The sequence below is a fragment of the Chlorocebus sabaeus genome, chromosome 17 (assembly GCF_047675955.1).
Source record: "Chlorocebus sabaeus isolate Y175 chromosome 17, mChlSab1.0.hap1, whole genome shotgun sequence".
NCBI classification, from domain to species: Eukaryota; Metazoa; Chordata; class Mammalia; order Primates; family Cercopithecidae; genus Chlorocebus; species Chlorocebus sabaeus.
The window spans coordinates 43,926,355-43,952,237 of record NC_132920.1 but is presented as its reverse complement, the minus strand read 5'-3'; the positions used below and the strand labels follow the sequence as shown (position 1 = coordinate 43,952,237).

Sequence of the window (25,883 nt, the reverse complement as noted above, 5' to 3'; positions counted from 1 at the left end):
CATTTTTCTCAAAGCGTTTTCTCATTTTCCTTGTGATTTCTTCTTGGACCCACTAGTTGTTTAAGAGTGTGTTGTTTGAATTCTACATATTTCTAAAATTATTATCTTCCTTCTGTTGTTGATTTCTAGTTGCATCCCTCTGTGATTGAAAATATATTATTTCAATCTTTTTAAACTTAACAATATTTGTCTTGTGACCTAACTTATGGTCCATCCTGGAGAATGTTCTATGTATACTTGAGAAGAATGCTTATTCTGCTGTTGTTGATTGAAGTGTTCTATATATTTCTGTTAGATATCACTGACTCATGGCATTGTTCAGTTGTCTATTTCTTTATTGATTCTCTGTCTGATTGTTTTATCCATTATTGAAAGTGAGGTGTTGAAGTCTCCAAGTATTATTTTAGAACTGTCTACTTCTCCCTTTAATTATGTCCATTTTTGCTTCATATATTTTGGGTTTAGGTATGTATATGTTTATAACTGTTATATCTTCTTGGTGGACTTTTTTGACTTAATATCTATTTTGTGTAGCAATAATATAGCTATACCAGCTCTTTTTGGATTACCATTGATTTGCATTGGATATCTTTTTCCATCCTTTTACTTTCAATCACTTTATGCTCTTATATCTAAAATGAGTCTCTTGTAGACAGTGTATCATTTTTTATTCAATCTGCCAATCTCTGCCTTTTAGTAAGAGAATTTTACTCATTTATATTTAATGTAATTACTGATAAAGAATAATTTACTTCTTTCCAGTTAGTTATTTGTTTTTCTGTATGCTTGTGTGTTTTTGACCCCCAATTCCCCCATTACTACCTTTTATGTATTTAGTTGATTTTTTTCTAGTGTACCATTTTGATTCATTTCTCTTTCCTTTTCTGTATATTTTTTAGTCATTGTCTTAGTTACCTTGTGATTACAATTAACATCTTAACCTTACAACAGTTTAGTTTTAATAATACCAACTTAGTTTCGATAGTATACAAATGCTCGGCTCCTTTTTTACAATATTTATTTATTTATTTATTTGACATGAAATCTCACTCTGTCACCCAGGCTGGAGTACAGTGGCATAATCTCAGCCCAATGCAACCTCCACCTTCCAGGTTCAAGCGATTCTCCTGCCTCAGCCTCCCTAGTAGCTGGGATTACAGGCGCACACCACTATGCTCAAATTTTTGTATTTTTAGTAGAGATGGGGTTTCACCATTTTGGCCAGGCTGGTCTCGAACTCCCGACCTCAGGTGATCCACCCACCTTGGCCTCCCAAAGTACTGGGATTACAGGCATAAGCCACCATACCCAGCTTACTTATTTATTTTTTTAAAGACAGGGTTTCACTCTGTCACCCAGGCTGGAGTGGTGGCACAATCACAGCTCACTGAGGCCTCAATCTCCTAGGCTCAAGTGATTCTCCTGCCTCAGCCTTCCAAGTACCTAAGACTACAGGCATGCACCACCATGCCCAGCTAATTTTAAATTTGTTGTTGTTGTTGTTGATGATGTTGTTGTTGTTGTTGTTGAATGGGGTCTCACTATGTTATGCAGGCTGGTCTCAAACTCCTGGCCTCAATTGATCCTCATGCCTCAGCCTCCAAAGTGCTGAGATTACAGGCATGAGCTACTGTACCCAGCCTCTGCTCCTTTACCTAGCCATTCCTCCCCCTTTATATTATTATTTTTACAGATTACATCTTTATACCTTGTGTGCCCATTAACATAGATTTATAATTATTGTTTTACGCATTTGCCTTTTAAATCAGTTAATGACCTTATAATTGGCAAAGATTTCAAAGAAGGAGGTACAAGGTACGATGAGTCCTCGGAGGCGGGGCACTGTGGGTGGGGACTGGGAGGGAAGTAGGAAACCAGGAGAGCCTTCCAGGAGAATAAACATTTGAATTGGAATTCAGTTTTGAAGAACAAAAAATTATTATGTAAAACTACTTATTCACAGGAAAAGATACTCAAAATATTTTACTCAGGGCAAAAAGTAGGTTACCATATAGGATGAATTATCTCATGTTTGCAAATATGTATGTATTTATACATATTTAAAGATATATGTGTATATATGCATAGAAAAACATTCATGATTTTAACCATAGTATTTTAACAGTGGTTATCTCCAATTGTTGAAACTATGGGAAGAAGAAACATTTCCTTTTTTTTCTAGTTTATTCTATAGTGTTTGAATTATTTACAATGAGCGCTCTTCACTCTTATAACTGGGAAAAACAATAATGCCATTTTTGTTCTGAACGGTAAAATGAATATGTGGGAATTCACTATGGAGACAAAGTTGGAAAGAACCTGATAGGCAGAGGGAACAGCACAGGTAAGAGCAAAGAGGCATGAAAATAATACCCTATTACAGGAATTGCCAGCCATGTGGCATGGCTGGAGGGCATTGGGGGTGACTGTAAAAGAGTTGTTTCCAGGGACCACATTACCAATGCCTTTCATCTCATAAAAAGAGTTTAGAGTTGGTTCTTGGCACGAGATCAGGAGAGTAACAAGTTTTGATTTACATATTCAGCAAATTAGTTAATAGGAATGGGGAAAAGCCCAGAGGCTGGGAGACCAATAATTGAGGAAAGAGAAGCTGGGGCTAGAGCTGAGTCAAGGCTTAGAAGGTAGAAAATAAAAATGGAAATAAGACATAAGTGGAAGCCAAATCAGATAATAATTATCCCTGAGTGGGAAGTAAGTTTGTCTGTCTTACCAGGATTTCCAGGGTTGCAGCCCAGCCTGGCATATTAATGACAGGAGGCCAGGTCTAGAGATGATCATGATCATGATCATGATGAAGATGATGGTGATTCATGATGATAAGGAGGAAATTTCCATTAAAAGATCCTGGTAAACCTTTATAACTTACAAAGTCCTCTGACTTCCATGTCCCAGAACATCAAAATGTTATGTTCCTAGTCTACAAATGAAGGTCTGAGGCCTGGAGTGGTGATAGAACCAGAGCAAGACCCAAGCACAAAGCACCTTCCCCCAGGCATACAGGTGGGCAACTGCTGCTGTCCCCAGCAAGCCTGAGCAATGACTGTGTGTTCACTGGCTAGCTATGTGATCGTGGAGGACATTGCCCATCTCTGTGCCTCAGTTTCCTTTTTTATAAAATGAGAAAAATACTTCATGTGGTTGCTGAAAGGATGATATGACTGAAAACAAGTAAAGAGCTTGGAGTAGAACCTGGCACATAGTATGTGCTCGATATATATGAGCTCTTGTTGTTTGTTTGCTTGTTTGTTTGTTTTGAGACAAGGTCTCACTCTGTCACCCAGGCTGGAGTGCAGTGGCATGATCATGGCTCACTGTAGCCTCAACCTCCTCAGGCTCAGCTTCTTGAGTAGCGGGACTACAGGCACGGGCCACCGCATCTGGCTAATTTTTCTATCTTTGGTAGAAACAGGATTTCGCCACATTGCCCAGGCTGGTCTTATCTTAAACTCCTGGGCTCAAGCAATCCACCTGCCTCAGCCTCCCAAAGTGCTGGGATTACAGGTGTAAGCCACTGTACCTGGCAGAGCTCTTATTGTTTTTTACAATTATTATTAGTCTCTGCACAATACCCCACACAGATCATCTGGAAAGAATGACTGGGAAATCAGGCTTTAAGTATTCACCAGATCCCTTCCTTACTTTCAGACCCTGACTCATGGGCAAAGGACCAAGGCTGGACTCTTTGTCCCTGGTCTGGTTCACCAGCGCTCTGAGGTTCTTTGCAGCACTCACCCTTTCCACCCATTTCCATGCTCCTTTGTGCTCATGTGTGCATTCATTTATTCGCTCATTCATTCATTCAGCAAACATATCATATTCTAGTCTGGGCCCATCCTAGGGTCTGGGACTACAAAGAAAATCATGGCCCGGGCCTTTCTTCAAAGGCCTCACTCACTCATTCATCAAACACTTACTAGGGTCCTCCTCTGAGCCCACACATACACATTCTGTTTCTATCTTCTCTTGCCTTGGGACATGAAGTAATTATTCAAGGAGTCATTTCCCAGAGATTATTTTGTTTCCAATCTTTTTCTCATGCTTTCTTCCCTGTGTACCCACTCTGCACACATGCCAAATCACACAGAGAAACCAAAACAGAGATCCAGAAAGAATATTCTCCCACATCTCCTGTGGGTGAAGACTTTCCACTAGTTCCTAGAGTCTGGAAGGAAGAGCAACAGCAACTGAGTCCTCTGGAATTTTTTTCCATTCATTCATTCATTCATTTTTTCACTCAGCAAATGGTTTACTGAGCGCTGTGTCTGTGCCAGACCCTGTGCTAGGAAGTGTGGGGGTAACAGAAATGAATAATCACAGAGTGCACCCTCGAGGAGTCTCCATTCAGTGAGCCAGTGGTTCATTCTTTTCACAAATATTCACTGAACTTCTTCAAAGCATCTGTTAGGCTTTGGGAATGTGAAAAAGAAAGATGAAGGCCCTGCCCACAGGAAGCTTGCTCTCTATGAGGCGATGTCTCATGCTGTCTATGAGACAGACAATGGGCAAGCAAACACATCAATAGACCACTGTTTTTCCAAGCAAGGCTCTGAAGAAAATAAAACAGGGTGATAGGACAGTGACTGAGGTTAGACAACACAAGTGAATTAAATTTGAGCAGGGCACTTGCCTTCTCTGGGCTTCATTTTCCTCAAGGAGAACAATCATATCATCTCCACTGTGGGGAGGAAATGAGTTAGCATATGTGAAGCCTGGAACATAGTGAGCACTATGTAAGTGTCATCAATTATTTATTTTTCCAAGGGCAGGGGAAGGTAGAATAGAGGAGTCTCACTCTGCCACCCAGGCTGGAGTGCAGTGGCATGATCACGGCTCACTGCAGCCTTGACTGCCTGGGCTCAAGAGATCCTCCCACCTCAGCCTTTCTGAGTAGCTGGGACTACAGGTGTGCACCACCACACCTGGCTAGTTTGTTTATTTTTTGTAGAGATGGGGGTTTCATAATGTTGCCCAGGCTGGTCTCAAACTCTTGGACTCAAGCAATCCTCCTGCCTTGGCCTCCCAAAGTGCATCATTTTTTATTTTTAAGTAGATACATAAACAGATCATTAAAACATCAGGTGGTTAGTGCAGAATAAAGCAATTTAGATCCAGTGCATCCTGGGAGCACCGGAGAGGAGCCCCAAGGTGCCAGGTATAGCCCAGCCAGGGAAGAAAGTCAGGACACTGGACATAGATGCCCTCCTTGCATCACCTAACCCTGCATCCCCGGAACCCACTGGTCACCCCCAAGGATGTTACCTTTCTGAAGGGCTGGAGCAAGTGGAAAGGGGCAGAAGAAATGCATGTGCCCCACTTCCCTGTGGACAAGATGGGAGAGAGGGTACACGGGTGGCCACGGGCAGGCAGGATAGGGCCTGCTTTCATGGGCCACCTCCTCCCAGGATCTTGGCTCTCCAAAGTGCCTGCCACCCTGTCTGGTGATAGAAATGCTGGGGGGTTGGGAGGAGGGCAGGTACCCTAACACTCAATCCACACGGAGCAGAATGAAGGGGCAACTCCCCTTCATGGGGTTCTTTCCTAGACCCTAGAGTTCAAGAGTTCAGGGCTCCTGTTCACAGGAGCACACTATCTTTCCACCACTCTCGGCGAGGAGTATCACTGACCCCACCTCTTAGATGAGCACACGGAGGCTGAGAAGAAACAGCGATCTTTCTCAGTCACTCAGTTCAGAAGTAGCAGCAGAAAGTCAGCATCTGGGCTGGCTGCAAAGTGGCCACTCTTCTTCTCCTCCCCGTTCTGCTTCTCCCAATTTGAGGTGCGCAGGAAAGCCTATTATGTACGGAGGGCAGGGCTGTGGGACTCAGGGGGGTGGAGGGAGTGAGAGGCAGATATTGCTGTGCAAAATGACCTGGCTCTGTGGTGAGGGCTCCAGGATTGTTGGAGAGAGCAGGGTGCAGAACTGGGTTGGGGGGTTATAGCCAGGAAGAGATGGAATCACAGGGAGGAAGCCCCGCCTGCCCCCTACTCTCGTCATAATAGGCATCCTGGCAAACAGGATGAGGAAGGGGCAAGGCCCCAACCCCTCCTCCACAGTGTCACCTGGCCAGGCAGCCCCATTCCCAGCCCTGCACCCACAGGGACCAGGATGTGGGCAACCAGGGATAGACAAGCCCTGACGTAGACAACTGTGCGACCCCCATGCCTGGCCTCCACAGCCACAAGTCAAATACTCTTTGTGGTTTGGGCACCGGCCAAGCGCCCACACCCCAGCTCACGGGACCACAACTTCCCTGTTGCATCAGGTTACTGAACTCGTGCACACGCCCCAGAGCCTGTTACACAACTGTGGTGCGCGCACACAGCACCCACACACCCTGGGTGGCTCCACAGTCCCACAGAAGAAACCGCAGCCTTGTTCGGAGGGCACAGGGCCCTCTCCAGCCTCTTGGCATTGAGAGCTGGGGATGGGGGTTACGGGGGAGGAGGGTGCCTGGTCTGGGGCCAGGATCTGTGGGCTCCACCACTGGCTCATTGTGAAACCCCAGTAAGTCATGGTCCCTCTCTGAGCCTGTTTCCCCACCTAGAAAGGAAGCTCACCTTCCACCCTGATGATCTACATATCGAATTGCACTCCGCGCCCCTCAGCACCCTCCAAACCGCCACCACCGTCTCCCCTCCTCTGGGAATGTCAGCAAGAGAGGGAAGCAAGAATCTGCGCAGAGAGGAGACAGAGGGGTGGATGAGATGACCTCTAAAAGGGCCCTTTCCTCACGGGGCTTCTCCCCAGTAGAAGTGGGTGTGCCTTGAGGGGAGCCCCATCATCGCCCTTTCTCTAGGAAGACCGAGGACAGTGGCCAGAGCTCTTTTGAGAAGGGACTAGGGAGCAGGAGGCGGGGGATGGGTAACTTTCTTCTTTGTAGGTTTTTTCCCCCATTTTTCTACAACAGACATGTGACACACACTACTTGCAATGGGTGGAGGAGGGAGTGTGATTGGAGGGCAAATGTTCTTGGGGAAGGTTAATGTATCAAGCACGCCCCCTTTTCCACCCTTAAGCCAGCTTTCCCTAACTGTGTTGTGGCAAAAGGGCTCAAATAAGCACAGGAAACCTGAGTTAAACACAGTCTAACAGGTTTTCTTGACTGCAGGACTTCTCTGAGCCTCTAACGTGAGAATCTGGGCCACAACCCTCAGAGAGGAGGGACAAGACAAGGAAATCCATTTAATCTCAGAGCTCTTTATAGGGGAGCATCTCAAGATACACTTACTAGGCACTGCTGGAACCCAGAGTCCGGTGGCATGCCAGGCCCACATCCCATTGGTGAAGAGCCTCCATGGAGGAGAGACAGCCTAGGCCCGGGAGGACACCAAGGGCAGATGCCCTAGGCAGCCACCTCCCACTGTGTGAGTCCAATCCCAAACCCTCTGACCAGAACTGGTCCAAGACCTGTATCCCAGTTATGAAGGCAGGTAGTAATGTGGGAGGGCCCATGGGTGGCCCTGCCGCTTCCCTGAAGTTACTTAGATCTACAGTGACCCCTGCTGGCTCTGGCCAAAATCACCCCTCCCCTTACTCCTCACCTTCCTCCTTGCCAATCCCTGGCCCTCCAGCCTCTTCCCCAGTAGCCTTGACCCAGCCCCATCAGGACCCACCGTGACCACACTCGAACACCAAATCCCCTACTCTTTCCTTCATGCCTGGGGTTGGAATCTGGCCAGACTTTGATTGAGCAACATGTTAGTGAGTTCTGATGCCTGTGCTGGCCCTGATGGCATGAGGAAGAGGGCTCCGAGGACAACCTGACCATTTATCAAGGGCACAGTCACCCCCATGGAAGTTCAAGACCACTATCATAACAGCAAACATTCATTGGCTTTTTCAGGAACAGAGCTAAATCGTTTATGTCGAGTATTCCATTTAATTCTCATAAGAAGTCTACAGGCACTGTTCCTGCATTGACCCAGTTTTCCAATGAGAAACTGAGGCTCAGAAGTTTAAAAATTACCAAATGGCAGAGCTCAGATTCAAATCTGGATTTCTGGATTTGAACCCACCCGTTCGTTCCCTGTGCTATTTTGCTGTTCTTGCTTCCGCCCACCTACAGTGTTCAAGTGTAGTTTTGTCTGCCCAGTGTCCATAGTTTCGGGGAAGCATGACTCAAGTGGCCTTGCCTCGTGTCCTCCAAGCATGGCCTTGTGAGCAGACCTAGCCAGTCATTATACCCTTCCCCCAGTCAATGGGGATACAGATTGGGTTTTCATCCCCCGGGCCCATTCTTTCTTCTGATAATAGTGTCTTGATTTACTTTGGGCAATCCCTACACTCTCAGTAAAAGTGGCTTGGATGGAAATTACTCCATCCCCCTATCTCCGTGGGAAGATTCAGACCACTCAAGCACAGGGAAAAAAAAAAAAAAAAAAAAAAAAGGTCCTATCCATAGCGATTGGTTCAGGAAGGGCATATGACCAAACCAGGCCCATCAGAGTCAATCCTGGAATTTTACTGGAGCCACTGGGAAGAAGAATGACTTTCTGCTCCCTCCGAAGTTGCTAAATGGGTATGTATATTCCAAGAGTTTCCAGGAGTACTGCCTAAGGAGAACATGTATGAGAAGGAAGCCCACACAGAGGAGAGCAGAGACCAAGCCCTGCAGACATTGTCCGGGCTGTGCCAAAGATAGACTCACCCCTGGACTCTTCAGTGATATAAGCCAATAAATTACTTTTTTGTTGTTGTTTTTGTCTCAAGCAAGTATGAGTTGGGTTCCTGTCCTTTGAAACAAAGATCTATCGAAGCCTCCCCCCATTATTCCTCATTGTTAACAGCTGTGTTTCCTTCTTGCCTTTTTCTCCCATGCTTATACAGATGTACTGGACACTCTCTAAATAAAAATTGACGCCACTGGCTACTCCTTTCTTCAAGATATACTCTTTCGCTTACTTTTGTAAAACCTAGCTCCTGGTTTTCGGCTTTCTTCCTGCCCCTCTGAAGTCCTGTCCATCTTATTTTCCGTCACTGGCTCCTCTTTGTTTACAAGTAACAGAAACCACCTCTGGCACTTATAAGAAAAAAAATAAAAAACGAAAGAATTCACTGGAAAAATATTAAGGAGCTAGGTCAGAGAATCAGCTGGAAGTCTGGAGTACCTAGCTGGAAACCAGACGGAAGTAACTTGGCTGAACTCCAAAGGCCCCTTCCATCCCAGTGTCAGGATGCTCAAGATGCCCAGACCCAAGAGTCTGACCAGATGGCCACCCCTTGGCTGCCCCATGGAGGTGAAAGGGAAGGCCGGGTGCAATGAGTCTCCAGAGATCCTTCCAGCTCTAGAGTAGGAGAGTAGATCATTTGGTTTTTCATCCCTCCACCTTGTGGGATGCCCCACAAGACAATGCCCCAAAAGGGAAACTCAAAATGAGGGTGAGCATGTTCCCAGCATTCTCAAGGTTGTGCCCTGGGCTTTTTCTCTTCTCTTCACTGCTCCCTGGGCCTTCTCATTCCCCCTCTTTGATGGCTGCAGCTGCCACCAGTATGCCTACAATGCCCAGGATAGACCTCTACCCCAGACCTGTCTCTTGAGTCCAGACCCACATATCCATGAGCCTCTCTACATGGATGATTCACAGGTCCTTCAACTCAACGGGTTCAAACTTAACTCATCCTGGTCAGCAAACTTGCTCCTTCTTTGAGGTCCCTTAGCTTAGCAAATGCAACCGCCAGCCACTCCACTGGTCACAGCAGAACCTGGGATCCTTGAGTCATTCTCAGTGTCCTGTCTGCCTGAAGACTTTTGCACATGCTAGGCCCTCACCCTAGCAATCTCAACTCTAGCACTCCCATCTTCACCAGGATAGTTCCTTGTGTCATAGATGTCTAGCTATCTCCCTTTCTTCTTTAGTAATAGGCCCATGGCTGCCCAGAATAAAGACAAATTCCCCAGCATCCTTTGCAGCTAGGAGAACTATGTGGCTGAGCTCTGGCCAAAAGTCTGTGAGTAGAAACGGTGTGTGCCACCTACAAAGATGTGTCCTTAAAGGAAGGGGCATATCCTCTTCTTCTCTCTCCTCTTTTTCCTTCCTGCTGACTGGACTGTGAACATAATGGCTGGAGCTGGAAAACCCATTCTGGACTGAGATAGAAGCTGAGTATGTGAGAATGGGGGAGCCACAGATTTAGCTAGAGGGAGCCTGGAACCTGTGACGACTATAGAGATTCTCCATCACCCCTGGACCACCCAGTTCTGGGCTTCACTTATGGAAGAAAATTAAACTTCTGTCTTGTTTAAACCACTCTTATTTTGGGGCTTTTCTGTTACTTACAGCTGAAGCTAATCTTGACACATTGCTCTCATCCCCGTAAACTTCAGCTTAAATGTCACTTCCTCTGAAAAGCCTTCCTGGATCACACAGATTCAGGCAGGTCCAATTGTGATAAACTGTCATAGCATAGCAACTTAACCTGTGCTTCCCTTCGCCACTTCTCAGATTTGTATTGAAATCTTTTTTTTTTTTTTTTTTTTTTTTTTTTTTTGAGACAGAGTCTCGCTCTGTCACACAGGCTGGAGTGCAGTGGTGCGATCTTGGCTCACTGCAACCTCTGCCTCCTGGGTTCAAATGATTCTCCCACTTCAGCCTCCCTAGTAACTAGGACTACAGGCACGCACCACCATGCCTGGCTAATTTTTTGCATTTTTAGTAGAGATGGGATTTCACCATGTTAGCCAGCCTGGTCTCGAACTCCTGACCTCATGATCCACCCACCTCGGCCACCCAAAGTGCTTACAGGATTACAGGTGTGAGCCACCGCGCCTGACCTGAAATCATTTTTCATATAAAAATTGGTTCATTGTCTTTCTCTCCAATGGAACACAATTTCCAAGAGGGCAGGAACTGAGGCTGCCTTTTTACTGCCAAAGTTCCAGTGTCTGGAATATAGTAGTCACTCAATAAACTTTGTTGGTGAATGAATGAATGAACTTAATATTTTACATGAGATTATCCCCCATTTCACAGGTTAAGTTACTGCAGTCGCTTTTCATAAGAGATGAACCCGATAAGACCTACCACCTCAGACTCACCAGCTTGTCTAAGTGAGCCTCACTCCCAACGTGGAAATTTGCCCTCCGCTACCTTCATCTCAGCTCTGTGGCTCTGTGTTCCTCTTTGTCTTAAAATTCTGGGATCATCTACTTACCAAACTCAAGTTGCCCTTAACAGACTCTAGGGTTCCAGCTCAGCAAACAGGCTTTGGTCCTGCTTGAAGTCACCTCCAGCAAGGGGAAAGATAATACCCCCATCCTCTTTCCACTCAAGCAGCCTAGGTAGTCATCCCCAAAAAGGGGTCTCAGGACCAGGTGCACTCCTCCCAGGTCCTGCTGGCTCCAGCTCCCACTCTTGCTGCCTGCTCTGGTGCCCCCAGACCTTCCCTGGCCTTTGGGCTCTAGAGAATCCCTCCCCTGCCCTCTGCCCTCTGCCCTCTGCCTTTGATGATCCTCCAAGTGGTGAAGCATAGAGGGCAGGGAATGAGGGATGGGTTAGGGTTAATTCCCACTAGGCTGTGAGCACCTGAGGGCAGGAATTGAGCTTTTTCCATCCCTGTCTTCTTACACCCAGCACAGTGCCTGGCACATAGTAGGCTCAGAAAATGCATCTGGATAAAAAGCAAGGCCATCTAAGGTATGGCTAGGAGAGGAAGAAAGGGCTGGATGGGGTGAGGAGGATAATCAGAGATGCTTACTGCCCACACTCTGCCTTGCTCTGAAAGGAGGGTAGAGGGGGTGAGGGTCTGCCTACTCCTATCACCACTTATGCGGGGAGGGACCCAGTCAGGAGATGCTGGAGGAGTCCAGGGTTGGTGGGAACTGAATCCCAGTGGACCTTCTCCCCACCCCACTGCCAGGCAGGGATCTGTGGGTGAGTGAGCATGTTTGGCTGTTGTCTCTGATCTGTGCTGCTGCTGCTCCTCTTGATGAAGCACAATCAAAGAGGTGGCTGCCATGGGGCCGTGTGAGAGCTGTCCAGACACCCAGGGATGCTCCGGGCCATTGGGTTCCACCCTCCAACTCCCATCTCCCCACCATTCCCAGGGCCCAGGCTGGCCCCACAAACAGAAACAGCTCCAAGCTGGAGTAGTGCGGCTCCAGATGTCAGGCCGGGAGGGCTTTCAGTGATCCCTAGATCAGTCCAATGCTGGCACAGTGGGCAGATGGGGAAACTGAGGTCAGAGAGAGCAAGAATTTGCCCTCAGCCATAGAGCAAGGTAGAGGCACAAGGCCCCAAGCCTCCTGACTCCCATTTCTATGCTGTTTGCCATACCAGGTAGGGACCCTGGGGAAGACAGGGTCTGCAGATTTGGAGTAGGGACTCAAAAAATCCACCCCACTGCACCCCAGAGTAAAGAGCATGAGCTCTGAAGCCAGATGAGCCGGACACAAATTCTAGCTCCACCTCCCATCATCATAACCTTCAGCAAATGTCTTTAGCAGTCTGTGCCTCCATTTCCTTAACTGTGAAATACATATAACAGTAATTGTCATACCCTCATAGTGATATTGGGAGGACTAAATGAGTGGACACATATAAAGTGCCTGGACAGGGCTCCATATGTAGCAAACACTCAGTGAACACCAGCTGTCACTATCTTATGGTCCTCAAAGGGTCTCCGTGTCCTGCTGAAGTCCAAAGTCGTTCCTAAGCCAGTAAAAGGCCTTCCCTCAGGAGTGATTGTAGTGAGAGGTGGTCAGCCACAGCCATTTCCCAGGGAGTGGGTGGAAGCCGGGGCCCTTCCCCAGTGCTCTCACTGACTCCAGCCTCCGACCTCCTGTCTCAGGGACCCAGTGGCCGCTTGGCCCCTCCAGTCGCCAGCCTGTCTGCCGGGCTCTCACGCCTGATGCAGAGATAAAACACATCCCACGATAGTATTGTTTCCCATTTCCCGCAGCTCTCAAGTGAGATCTTAGAGGGTGGGATTAGCTGGGCATTTGGGCAGTTCAGGGGTTTGGAAGGATTGAGAGAGGCTATTCCCAGAGCTGGTCAGTCCCCAGTCTCTGGGCAGTGTAGTTGGCCAGATGTGCAGGGAAGGGGTGAGGGGAGCGGATGGGGCCTGAGTCTCTGGAGCATTCTGCCACCATCTCCCTACATCGCACACAGCCATATTGAGCCTAACAAGGAGGAAGAGTGGAGAAATGGGATACCCTTCTCCACAGTCACTTCTCTCCCTACACCCAGATCAGAGCCTCTGGCCCCTGTATTCCCTCAGGTGGCTGATCCAACTAGCAAGATGTCACCAGGGAACGGGAAACCCAGAGCCCTTGGCAGAGAGAGCCCGCAGTGCCCAGAACCCAGGCCCAGGGCAAGCTGGGCAGGCCAGAGGGAGGGCAGTCTGGGGAGATGGAGTGTCCAGGCTCACGCTTACTTCATCGTTATGGGTAGAGTCAGCCAGGGGAGAGAGGCCTTCCTCTCCCAGCCAGGGCGCGCCCCTCCTTCCCACCCCACTCCCCAGTACTCCCAGTACAGCCACTCTCATGACCTCACTGCCACGGCCAGGCCAGGCAGGTGGCCAGGAGCCAGGGACCCGCCAAAATCCACATCCCCCAGAGACCATCGTGAGCCAGGCAGGGGCAGGATGTGTTGCTGGAATAGCCTCCACCCACCCAAACCCACACCCGTGAAGACAGCCTGTCCTACCAAGTGTTTACTCCAGCCAGGCAGACTCACCTCCCTCTCAACAAGGCTGAACCTAGGGTAGTCCTTCACTACAGGCCCTGCCTGTCAGCCAGACACATCCCAACTCCTCCTCCTCCCCTGCTAAATCCTGCTCGGCTGCCCTGTCCGTCCCTGAGTGACTTACCTGCCACTCACCTCTCCACCATTTCACAGTGATGGTAGTAGAGGTGGAGGGGTAGAGGGGTTGTGATGGAGATGGTGACGTGAACACAGAAGTACTGGTCGTGACAGCCATTATAGCAGTTTCAGGGTGGTGATGGTAACAGTGAAGGGGATGATGGTGAAGGTGATGGCGGTGGTGACGGAGGTGGCAATGATGGAGACAGCAATGGTGGTGGAGGGAGTCATGTGATTGTCATAGTGGGAATGAGGTGAGTAGGGATACCTCCCTCTATAGGGCACAGGAGCATGAAGAGACCGTTGACCATGTCATTGAGGCCTACAGGAACATCATGGTGAGTCGAGATTTTCCAGGGCATCCGGCACAGCAGGCCCCCAGAGCAGTGGGGGTAATGGCCTCTTCCCCAGTTTCCCAGTAGAGCATCATTATGTTCCGCTCTCGGACTCCTGGAGACCCCTCCAATTTGAAGCAAGTGTCATCTGCCCTGAAATCTGCTGAGACCACCCTTGGAAGAAGGTGGACAGAGGCCAGGCTTGGGAGACAGAGGATCCTGGGTTGGAATCCTAACTAAATGGAGTTCACTTGGGTCTGAACCTCACTGTAAAATGGGAACCATAATTCTCCATGGCAGGGTCATTGTGAGGATAGAGATAAATATCTTTCAAAGTGCCTGACACAGAATAGTGGCAAGATAAATCGTCAATATTTTGTATCCTGTTTTCTAAGGCTTTCTTATCAAGCCTCCACCTACCCACTCCCCCTACCCCAACGCTTCTGCCATATGCCTCCCTGTCTTCATTTTCTAGAGCTGCCATAACAAATGACCATAAACTTGGTGGCTTAAAACAACAGAAATTTATTTTCTCACAGTTCTGGAGGCCAGAAGTCTGAAATTGAGGTGCCAGCAGGGCCAAGTTCCTGTCCAGCTTCTGGTGGCTCAAAGCATCCCTTGGCTCTGGGCTCCAGTTTCTGCCACCACCTTCACATGGGTCTTCGCACGGCTGTCCCCACCGCATCTCTCGGTGTTTTTAATTGTTTCTTAGAAGGACGCTTTCATTGGATTTGGGGCCCACACTAATCCAGCATGATCTCATCTCAATCCTCACCTTCATTACCTCTGCAAAGATCCTATTTCCAAACAACGTCACACGCTCAGGTTCCAGGTGGGCATAAACTTTGGGGGTCTCTATTCAACCCACTACATTTCCCCGACCTCAGAGTGAGCCAAACTTAATTCCCCACACTCCCTATTACCTGGCACAGCCACAGCCCCTGCCCAAGCCTGCTTCCAGATGCCCACCGCCCCACCCCTGCATGTCCCAGGCCCCCTGGCCCTGCGCCTGGGCTCCCCGGTGCCATGCGTGCATGCCTGTGTGCGTATGCACAGATTCCCTCTTCACTTGGCGGTGAGAAAGGGGGATTCTAGGCTTCAGCAGGAGCCTGCAGGGGCCTCTCTGCTCGGAAATGCTTCTTCCTCTCCCCCTGGCAGCTGTTTGGCTTGGCGGGGGCCCAGCTGGCAGGCTCAGCAGCCAAGGAGCCCTAGGGGGCAGTGGGAGGGAATGGTGAGGGGCAGGCAGCTCCGTTGTCCTCAGACCCAGGCCCTGGGAGCTGGGCCAATGGCGGGCCTCCCTGCTGGCTGGCTCCAGCCCCTTCGCTCTTGGTTCTCCTCCTCCCTGGTCTCTCGTCCTCCCTGGTCTCTCGTCCTCCCCATCCCATAAAGGGGAATTCTGGAGACCCTCCACCACCCTGCACTAGCCAAGGAGAAGACGTGCAGAAGGGGAGCAGCAACTGGTAAAGCAAGAAACACACCCAGGGAGAAGGCAGTCAGTGGCCCCTGAGGATCCGCTCATGGGGGCTCTGGATACTCTTTGAGGGCACCCTAGGACAACCTGGACTTCTCCCAACCTCTGATATTCTGTCCTCTGCTCCTTCCATGTTCCTGAAATTTCCTATCCCTGTTGTCTCCTCTAAGGCACTTGCCTTCTTCCAGGGCCCCTCTGAACCCCCAAGCTGTTGCCTACTTTTCTGGGTCACGCCTCTCTTCAATAAGCAGGACAGAAAATGATGCCCTCAGCCCCCAGCAGGTCCTACAACCTCTTTCTGCTGATGGGAAAATGGTAAAGAAGCACATAGGGAGGGGCGCAGGATAATGAGCCTGGGCTTTAGAGTTCATTTGGCCTGGGTTCAAGTTGCAGTCCTGCACTTGACACCTGTGTGATCTTGGACAGGTAACTTAGCCTCTCTGAGCCTTGATATAGCCTCATAAAAGTAAGACTACTCATAGCTAACTTGCAGGGTTGCAAGGATAAAATTGCATAGCCTCTGAAATAAGGTAGGTATTCTGTAAATGACAATAACTTCCTACGTTCCAGGCACTGTGTTAAGCACTTTGCATAGATTATCTCATCTAATACTAATAATAACTTTATGAAATAGAAACTATTTCATGGCTAAGGAAGCTGAGCAGTTTCCTTTGGGTCCCAGAACTGGTGAGAGGTTGAGCTGAGATTTGATTCTAAGCACTGTGAATCCAAACCCTGCGCTCGAAACTACCATGCTCTGTTGCCTATGCCACTGGCAGTGTAGACATGGTAGACAGTATTAGTATTAATACCGCAGAGAGCAGCTGGGCTGCAGGGGTTTTCCTGGGGCTCCTGCAGGTGCAGCTTGGAGGTCTGCCTTACCCTGTACACAGATTTGCATGCAGCTTGAAAGTCAGTATCTGCCTGGCTGCCTTGGTAATTCTGGAGTCCTGGACACGAAGGCCAACCCATCCCAGTCACAGGAGACCACTGAAACTGAAGCATTCAAGGCTCTCGTGCCTTGGCACATCTGGAAGCTATTAGCTTCCTTTCTACCACCTAGCCCTCACCCCCGCCCCCCAGCCAGCTGTTCACAGTGGCTAATTCTGGGAAGTGCCCCTCAGCCAGTGGTTGCCTGCAGGGGATGGGGGAGGGGGGTTCCTCACCAACACATCTGTGGGGTGGAGGGGAGGTGGGCAGCAGAGGGTTAATCTGAGTAACCACAGCTGCTGGCCTCCTCCTCCCCCAGCCCACAGATAGATAGCCGGTGGGGTTACTGCTGGTTGAGTAATGAGGAGGGAAGAGAGAGGGAGGAGGCAGGGGTGAGTGCAGAGGGAGACCAAGGAGCAGAGATTGAGAAAATGTTTCTGCTGGCAAAGATCCTTAAAAGGTCATCTGATATGGTCCATCCCCCTGTTTCCTGGGGGTCACGGTGACCTCATGGTGTAGTGGAAAGAGGGCAGTCTTTGTAGTTGAGCAAAGCTGGGTCACAATCCTGACTCTGTCGCTGTCAGTCTGTACAACCTTGAGCAAGGTCCTTACCCTCTCCAGGCCTAAGCAGCCTCATTTGTGCAATGGGAGAAGAGCACCCCCCTGGCAAGGCTGCCAAGAGAGTTCTGGGAGATACAGTCTGGTCTGTGCCCAAAAACATTGGCTCCCTCATCTCTAAGAGTGGCAAGAAGCTTCAAGAGAGGTCTTCCCTTGGCTCCACTACCTGCTCCACTTTCTGAGATCTCACTATCTAGTTCTGGAATCGAGCACACCCACCTTACTGTGGGGCCTGCTCTCAAAACCACGTTCTGCCTGGAGCCTTGACCTGCCCTCTTCTCTGCCCAGCGCTGCCCTCCTCATTTTCTAAACTTGCCGAAGACCCCCACCACAGGCACTGACAGCTCCCACTGGCTCCCATTGTCCCAAACCTCCCTCCACCCCTTAGTACCTGTGTCACTCAGCAGGTTATCTGACATCTCTGAACCCTGGGGGCTAAATGTCGCTGCTGCAAAAATGCCTCCTTATATACTACTGCACGTAATCTTCATAGCAATTCTTGAAAATAAGGTTTAACCACCATTTTGTATACCGAGAGGAAAGAACAGATGCTAACTTTTGTTTTGTTTTTCAGATTTGAGACAGGATGTAGCTCTGTCACCAAGGCTCGAGTGCAGTGGCGCAATCTGCTCACTGCAACCTTTGCCTCCTGGGCTCAAACAGTCCTCCCATCTCAGCCTCCCAAGTAGCTGGGACTACGGGTGCCTGCCACCACACCCGGCTATTTTTTTTTTTTTTTTTTTTTTTGAGATGAAGTTTCACTCTTATTACCCAGGCTGGAGTGCAGTGGCATAATCTTGGCTCACTGCAACCTCTGCCTCTCAGGTTCAAGCAATTCTCCTGCGTCAGCCTCCCAAATAGCTGGGATTGCAGGCACCCACCACCATATCCAGCTAATTTTTGTATTTTTAGTAGAGACAGGGTTCCACCATGTTGGCCAGGCTGGTCTCGAACTCCTGACCTCAGGTGATCCACTCATCCCAGGCTCCCAAAGTGCTGGGATTATAGGTGTGAGCCATGGCACCTGGTCGATGCTAACATTTATTAAAGACTTGCTGCACACCAAGTCATGGACTGGGCCTGAGAGAAAAGCTGAGGAAATCCTGGATTTTCCCCTTAGAAGACTTTAATAATTGAAGAACTTTAATAAATGAAGAACTGGTTAATATCTCCTACTGGTGCTACTGCAAAGGGCCTGTGTCCCCAGGCACCCAGACAGCCTCCCCCTCATTATCCTGGCTGGGACACAGAGAACAGCTGCCGAGCCCTAACCCAAGGGACTGTTCCATCACCTGCAATTGGGTGGCCCCTACACCCCCTTTCACAAGTCATTCCCCTTCCTGTTGCCCGATAAGCTCTAGTCCCTCTGGAACAATGAAATCACATCCCACATGCTCCCAGCCTCCATTCTTAGCCTTTCCTCGAATCCACACCCACTTAACCCATTTGATGGCTGATCTGCAGCAGCCAATTCAGGTTAGCTCTTAGCTATTTTTTAACCACCGTTCACTGAGTGCTTCTTCTGTGCTAGGCACTGTCTACTATGCCTTTTGTTTGTTTGTTTTTGTTGTTGTTTTTTGTTTTTTTGAGACGGAGTCTTGTTCTGTCACCCAGGCTGGGGCACAATGGTGCAACCTTGGCTGACTACAGCCTCCACCTCTCAGTTTCAAGTGATCCTCCTGCCTCAGCACCCCGAGTAGCTGGGATTACAGGTGTGCGCCACCACACCCAGCTAATTTTTGTATTTTTAGTGGAGACGGGATTTCGCCATGTTGGTCAGGCTGGTCTCAATCTTCTGACCTCAGGTGATCTGCCTGCCTCAGCCTCCCAAAGTGCTGGGATTGTACTGAGCCACCCGCCCAGCCTCTACTATCTCATTAAACACTACACACACACACACATACACACACGCACACACACACACACACACACACACAGAGTAACCCCAAAATGAGTAGTAGTATGTCAATCTTATGAATGAGGACATCAAGCCTTAGAAGCAGGCCCACCCCAAATCCTGCCCAGTCCTAGTCCACGGGAACAGCACCCACCTGCCTTGGGAAGGGAACAGCAGCAGCCCTGCTCAAGTGTTACGTTCACCCAGATCAAAGGATTCCAGACTTGAACAGTCAACCATGCAGGCATCAGCCCAGCAGCCCATCTCAGACTCAACATGGCCAAAGCCAAACCTCTGATCTTTTCCTCCAAACATGCTTCATCCACAGCTTCCCTATCTCCGCTAACAGCAACTCTATCCTTCCAACAGCTCAGGCCAGCAATCTTGGATCCGCCTTTGACATCTCTCCCTCTCACCTTTAGCCATCAGGGAATCTTGTTGGCTCAACCTTTGAAATATATTCAGGACCCACCACTCCCAGCCACCTCCACCACTTGCACCAAGCTCCCAACCGCTCTCTCTTGGACTGCTTCAGTGGCCTTCCTGCAGGTTTCCCTCCTGCCCTAGGACCCTACAGTCTACTCTCCACTTAGTAACCAGAGTTCTATTTGACTCTTTTTAAGCCAACCACATCCCTCCTCTGCCCAACCCATCCCAATGACTCCCTTCCCACTCACAGGAAAAGCCAGGACCTCACAATGGCCTTCAGAACCACACGATCTGACCTCAGGCCCCTTCCTCTCCACCCCCTACTCTTCTCGGTCCCTCTGCTCCAGCCACACTGGCCTCAAACACTCAAGGCACGCTCCTGCCTCACGGCCTTTGCTCCAGCTGTTTTCTTTGCCTTGAATGCTCTTCCCCCAAATATCCTTATGGCTCACTCCCTCATATCCCTTTAGCTTTTGATCCTAAATCCCTCTACCCTTACCAAGCTATTTATTTCTGTAACCACACTTCCCTTAACACTCTGTCTTCTCTCCTTATCTTATTCAACTCTTATTTTCCAAAGCCTTTATCAGCCTCTAATATACCCTATAATGTGCCTATTTTTATGCTTTCCTCTTTATCTCCTCTCTCACCCACTAGAATGTCAACTCTCTGTGGGCAGGCAAATCTGTGTTGTTCATTGCTGTATCCCAAATACCTGGAATTATGCTTGACATATAGTAGGTGTTTAATAAACATTTTTTGAAAGAATGAGGCAACTGAGCTTATCCTGTATCCTGAGGATGCATTTGGGAAAGCACAAGTGAATTCGTTCTTTCACTAAACATTTTTGGAGGGCTCTCTTCAGTGTCAGGCCCTCTACTGAGCCCAGGAGAATGATTAGGAGTAGATGTGGTCCCTTCTCCAGAGACTCGTCAGCCAAAAGAGGACACAAGCACCACCTCCAGCAAGGGATGAGGGGCCAGTCAACTTAATGCAGTCATCATTGAGCACACAGCATATGGGAGGCCCCTTGCTGAGAGATCATTTTTGCCTTGCCCTTAAAATAGGTTTCATATTTGAAAACGCCTTCACAGCCATATCTCCTGGGACCCTCACCATCACCTCCCGGACATTAGTCTCCCTCCCTTCCTCCCCTCCTCTTTTCCTTCCACCCTCCCTTCCTCCCTCCCTCCTTTCTTCCTTTCTTTCAGAAAACTTACTGGACACCTGCTCTATTCACAGCCCAGCAAGGTGAAAGTTATAAGGTACCAGTATGACCAGGTGAGGTGGCTCACAACTGTAATCCCAGCACTTTGGGAGGCCAAGGCAAGCAGATCACCTGAGGTCAGGAGTTTGAGACCAGCCTGACCAACATGGTGAAACCCTGCCTCTACTAAAAATGCAAAAATTATCTGGGCATGGTGATGGGTACCTGTAATCCCAGCTACTCAGGAGGCTGAAGCAGGAAAATCATTTAGAACCTGGGAGGCGGGTTTTGCAGTGAGCCGAGATCACACCACTGCACTCCAGCTTGGGCAACAAGAGTGAAACTCCATCTCAAAAAAAAAAAAAAGGTACCAATGTGGTTCCAGAGTCCAAGGGGATTAAAAACTGCAGCCTTGATTTCAATAACAAAACCAAGCTGTTAGATAAGGAACAGAGCAAGCTGTAGGCCCGGAGAACAGGCAGGCTGAGTCGAAGATATAAGGAGCGCTCGTGGAGAAGGTACGGAGATCTGAGCCAGATCTTTTTTTTTTTTTTAAAGGAATTTTCAGATATTCCAAAGTAGAAAAGAGGAAGGAAAAGGATGCCAGGTGGAAGGACCAGCTTGAACAAAGGCTTGGAGAGAATGAGCCCAGCACGAAGAGCACCAATCTTGTTAGAACAGGAAGGTCATTTGAAGGGGGTTTGGGATGAAAGGAGCACCTGCAAGTGACAAGTGAGAAGGTCAACAGCTGGACCTCACAGCTGTACTGGCCACAGGGACAACAGGCAGTGCAGCAAGCACTGGCTCTGGACTCACACAGACCTGGGTTCAAATCCTGGCCAAGTCTTTTGGGCAAGTCACTTTCTCTTGGCCTTGGATTTCTCACCTCTAGAAGAGTGAAAATAATCCCCAGCTCTTAGCCGGGCGTGGTGGCGGGCGCCTGTAATCCCAGCTACTTGGGAGGCTGAGGCAGGAGAATGGCGTGAACCCAGGAGGCAGAGCTTGCAGTGTGCGGAGATCCCGCCACTGCACTCCAGCCTGGGCGACAGAGCCAGACTCCATCTCAAAAAAATAAATGAATAAAATAAGTAAAAATTTAAAAATGAAGAAGCATTCCTTTTTCTCTGCATCTATGCTAACATCTGTTGTTTCTTTACTTTTTAATAAAAGCCATTCTGATTGCAGTAAAAAAAAAAAAAAAAAAAAAAAAAAACCCAGCTCAGAGAGTGTTTGGGAGGATTAAATGAGATGATATATATGAAAAGCTCTTGCATCGTACCTCATAGACATTCTTTTTCTAATGTTTACTGAGTTTGAGAAAATGAAGGCAGTGGGTGTGAACCACTCATTCAAGTGGTTTAGTCACGGAAGGAAGGAAACATATTGCACAAGGTCCAGAAAGTGCAGACCAGGGTCAAGGGAGGCTCTTTCTAAGTTGAGGAGACCTGTGGGTGTTTGAAAGCTGAGCAGAATGGGTGCTGCCAAAAGATGGGATGGTGAGGAAAATGCTCTAAAACCGATTGTGTGGCAGTTGCACAAGTCTGTGAATACGCTGAAACCACTGAATTGTACGCTTTCAGTGGGTGAGTTGGGAGATATGTGAATTATATCTCAATAAAGCTATTTAAAAATAAAGAAGACAGGCTGGATAAACTGCAAGTTCCTTTGGGAGTCAGGAAGGAGGGGGGAGGAGGGAGACTCGGGTGAGGGCCAGACAGAGAATAGAGGATGATGTAGCTTTCATCCAAGAAGCAGGATGGTAGCCTGGTGGCCTCACTCATTGGTCCCACAAACTTGATGAGTGCCTACTATGTGCCAGGCCCTGTGCCAAAAAGACTGAGATGCCCTAGAGTTGCCCACGGCTCCCAGGCAAGCCCAATACCAGCAGAGCTATGCAGAGCTATGGGCAGTAAAGAGTGCAGTGAGTGGCCAGGCGCAGTGGTAATCCCAGCACTTTGGGAGGCCGAGGTGGGCAGATCACCTGAGGTCAGGAGTTCAAGACCAGCTTGGCCAACATGAAAAAACCTCATCTCTACAAAATTACAAATATTAGCAGGGTGTGGTAGTGCATGCCTATAGTCCCAGCTACTCAGGAGGCTGAGGCAGGAGAATCGCTTGAACCTGGGAGGCAGAAGTTGCAGTGAACCGAGACCACACCACTGCACTCCAGCCTGGGCCACAGAGCAAGACTCTGTCTCAAAAAAAAAAAAAAAAAAAAAGGCCTGGCATGGTGGCTCAAGCCTGTAATCCCAGCACTTTGGGAGGCCGAGGAGGGTGGATCACCTGAGGTCAGGAGTTTGAGACCAGCCTGGCCAACATGATGAAACCCTGTGTCTACTAAAAATACAAAAATTAGCCGGGTACGGTGGCGGGCACCTGTAATACCAGCTACTCAGGAGGCTGAGGCAGGAGAATCACTTGAACCTAGGAGGCGGAGGTTGCAGTGAGCCAAGATCGCACCACTGCGCTCCAGCCTGTGGGACAACAGCAAGACTCCGTCTCAAAAAAAAAAAAAAAAAAAAAAAAGTGTGGTGAGTGCACACAGTCCAGGCAGGAAACGGAGGAGCTGCCACCCTGCTCCATCCCTGGGTCTTCACCTGTGCAGTGGGTGTAGCCTCTGGGTCTGAGACAGACCCGCGGGTGATCAGACCTGCAGCAACAGTAGCTGAAAGTGCCCCATACTTGGAAGAGGTCAGAAAGAGTCCTGAAGCCATCACTACCAAGTCACTAGCATTAGACCTCAGCAGGAGATGCTGAGAGCATTTATGGAGTCCTCATTGCATGCACAGTTCTACTCTGCATGTGGTTTCTTTGTGTTTCTTGAGTAAATGCTCCCCCTGCTGCCCCAAAAACACTGTGGGTGGGCCTTGCTTATCTGGTATAGTGATGCTGCTGATGACAGGTGGGGAGAGAGGACCTAATGGGCCTGGAGACAAGGCAAAGAACCAGTTCAGGCCACAGAAACACCACCGAGGAGAAAAACCAATTGGAGAGAGTACTGAGAGGCAGGTACATCTCAGTAGTCAACATCAGGGGGCTGCAAGACACATCCCAGACCCACCTGTAACATCAGAGGGTCTGCATGTCTGCAGGCACCAGGCTGCCCCACCACTCTTCCGGAGGCATCACAACCATTCTCTTCACCCCCAGAGTCACACCCCTGCTGACTCCTGCCCCTCTCCTCGCTGGGGCCCCTCAGAGCCCATCAGGCAAACTGAGGCGGTGTTGGAGGGAGGACCTAAAGGGGTCCTGGGTTCTAGCCCTGGCTCTGCCACCAATGAGCTGAGTGACTTCCCCCTGGGCTGTCTCCTCAGCAGTGTACAGAGGCAGAATGCATGAGGGGTAAGAGCATAGGCCCCAGACAGGCCCCTGGGGTTTTAGCACCAGCGCTTTGCATACCAGCTTTGTGAACCTGGCTGTGCTATGTATCTTCTTTGTGTCTCAGTTTCTTCAAATAGTGTGAGGATTAAATGAGTTAATAGATAAAAAGCACTTGGAATGCTACAGAGCATGCAAGCCTCAATAAATTTTAACTCTGTATTACTATGACTCTGAGGAAGAGTACTCAGTGGTCTCTGAGGCCCCTTCCGGCTGTGGCATTCTATGACCTTGAATTCTGCCTGTACTATTATCTTTGTCTGAATTTCTAATTAGGTAAAACATGTTGCCATTATTTGAGCAACCCAGGCATCTAAAATCTGGATGACTTCTTGACCTTGGGCCTCCTTGACTTACCCTTTCCTGTAACACCCAGTGGGAAGGCTGGTGCCCCCACCCATAGACTGTGGAAAGTGCCAAGCCCTTCTCAGCGCCTCCGAGGGCTAAACCAGGGGGATTCTCCCAAGCCTTTCCTCATGGAAGCCCTCTGCATTATGGCCTTCTGCCCCTAAGCCCACATCTATGCATCAGACTTTCCCGAAGGTTCACTGTATGGTGGGAAACTGCAGCGCAGAGCAGGAGGCAAGTTCAGCACCAAGGAAACAGCAGGAGTCCAGGTAAATAAACCCTGGTGCATCTACATAGTGCAGCTGTAACAAATCATAATAATGAGGGGACAGGTGACACTGGGCAGAGGGTAGCTGGGTTCAAAACCACGGAACCTCTGGTATATTACAGGAGATTTCTGAAAGAGATCTGCCTTCCTGATGAAAGAGAACTTGGTGAATTCAGAACCACGACTGTTAACACAGTTTCAATTACTACCGCAGCCGTTTCTCCTTTAGTGAAGCTGAGAAATACTACAGTAATGTGTAGGGTTAAAGCAGAGTTTGCAGCACCACCCACAGATGCTTTCACAAAGGATCTGCGGCTCCCACTGTGGCTCTGCCACCCTTGTGTTCCATTTGAGATTTCAGTCTGGACCTCCTGGAGAAGAGACCCAAACCGCTAGCCAGGTCACTGAAGATATCACCGAAAATTCACAGATAATTCAGAAAGGGAATTTATGCATTTCTCCAGGAAAGCGTGCTTGAATTCTATGCTATGATCTCATTTGCCTATTATGGAAACATTTTGGATGCCTGCACATTTGTTTTGTAAGCGGCTTTTTTAACATGTACAGTTGCCTAAAGTTGCTAGAAAGAGACTATTTTAGCAGAAGTTAAAAGAAGTTACTTGAATACTAGAACTTACCCAGCTGTAACTTCCTTTGCCATGTTTGATGACACTTTGCTCATAGCTGACCTTACTGGAGAGGAGGAACATCTGGCAACAGGAATCTTAACGACAGTAATGGAAGAGGAAGCAGGCTCTGTAGTCCTCACCAAACAGGTAAAAGTGGGCTGACTGGAGCTAGACTCCAGGACTAGATGAACTGAGCTATTACCAGACACAAAGAAATTTAAAATGACCACCACACTTTCAAAGCAGATTTGTAAAAACTGTGTTTGTTACACTGTGCACAAAACTTTTAAACTATTAGCTGGGCGTGATGGTACATGCCTGTAGTCCCAGCTACTCAGGAGGCTGGGGCAGAAGGGTTGCCTGAGCCCAGGAGGCAGAGGTTGCAGTAAGCCAAGATCGGCACTCTGAGACTCTGTCTCAGAAAAAAAAAAAAAAAGAAACTTTTATACTCAATAAATATCAAATTACATTCTTCCGAAATATAGTTCTAGTATTTCTAGACGTTTCTAGTATTTATGGTCACTTCACACATATATTATGTGCAGTGAAAGC

The 25,883-nt window shown here is 48.7% G+C and overlaps 1 pseudogene; it reads left to right on the top strand.

Moving 5' to 3' along the window:
* Positions 1–23,594: 23,594 nt before the first annotated feature.
* Positions 23,595–25,552, top strand: LOC103222339 (exosome complex component RRP43 pseudogene; annotated as a pseudogene).
* Positions 25,553–25,883: the final 331 nt, after the last annotated feature.